Below are 1,580 nucleotides of genomic sequence, written 5' to 3'. Positions count from 1 at the left end.
AAAGGAATTTTGACGATTTCTGAGCTCCCTATGCACTTCAATAGATGATACCACTACCCCAAACTCTTTATTTAAGGCTCGCTTGAGCGTATCCCAATTATTAATGCCGCGTTGACTACGCACAAAGATTTTAGCAGCACCCTTTAGTAACTGCTTCCCATAAATAAACTTCTGAAGATCCCCCCACTGCACAGCTGTGGCATTATCCTCGAAATCGGAGAGCCATTCTTCCACAGAGGGATGCCCGATACCGCTAAATGACGTAAGAGAACCTTCAATATCGCGCAATGTGAAAGCCGGACGACCAACCACCCCAGCCTGCGATACACTACTCTGAACAGAATCGCTCTCACTCCCGGAGCCATCTTCGTCGCCTATGGTGAGGCCAAAATGCTCGCAAAGTCGGTCCTGCAAAGTAGCTTTGCGTCCATTGGTTGAAAGTCCCAGTCCAGTCAGTTTATCCTTCAAACCGTTCACAGTCAGTGAAAATATTTGGTCCCTGTCCATGTCGAAGTTTACAATATTTAACAATGTAAAATATTTAGCAAATATCAAGGTATTAAAATTATTATACTAAGTAAATATAACCTTTCGACAAAATATTCCTTAGCTTTGATATTAAATGTTCACAAATGCTGTAAAAATTACTCAATTTTCAAATATTCTTACAGGAAAATAGTTTACACTATGAGCACTATTCTTTGACTTTTGGTTATATTAACAAATTTACACAAATTGTGTTAAAATTTTCCGAAATTGTTCATTTAGCTCATTTACAAACGAAATCTCACTTAATTTTCAAATAATCTTACAAGAAAATAGTTTACTTTATGAGCACCCTTCTTATTTTATTCTTTTGTTTTGATTAACAAATTCAAATTTCTTTCGCAAACCTCAGCTAAATAGAAGTCAACTTCAATTTCCTTCTTCAATCTTATTCTTTAAATTCCGTTTCCAAATTTATTTGGTTTTGCTTTATTATCTCACAAACTTCAATTCAATCTTCTTTCTATTCCAATCCAATTAGATTTTTCTTTCACTGCTGAACACATACCTGTCATTCGCATACTTTCTACATACAAACAATAACTTTTCTGCTCTCGCTGTTTCGCCAACCTCAGCCTTTCTACTGCTCCCACTCGTACTCTCGTTCGTACTCGCTCCTGTACTCGGCATCTAGCAGCGCATCTACCCTGCGTTGCTTTGTTTTAATTTCGCAAACCACTTGTCTCTTCTTTGATTATCGACGCTTTCGCCCTTTGCTCACGGCCACTATTGCCTATGCCTTGCTCTCCAGCAACGACATCTCACTCTGATGTCTACTTAGAATTTTCGTCTAGTCTTCTTTTACTTGCTGCCTTCGCTCTTCTTCCTCTGCTCTACTGTTGCGGTTGCGCTCTCTGCTGCGCACGCTGCTCGGTTTCGCAACAGCGCTCGCTGTCTAAGTTGCGCTGCTTCTGCTTTTTTGTTTTTGACTGCGCTCGTCGACTCGACGTTACAGCGGCTTGGGATAACGGTGCTCTTAATTGTCGCCACCGACCACGCCACGCCAAATTAAGGGTACAGTGTCCGGCCCTTGG

Source organism: Rhagoletis zephyria, unplaced genomic scaffold, assembly GCF_001687245.7.
Source record: "Rhagoletis zephyria isolate East Lansing unplaced genomic scaffold, Rhagoletis_zephyria_1.1 Rzeph_scaffold_00088, whole genome shotgun sequence".
NCBI lineage: Eukaryota > Metazoa > Arthropoda > Insecta > Diptera > Tephritidae > Rhagoletis > Rhagoletis zephyria.
Note: the sequence above shows the minus strand (reverse complement) of the source record.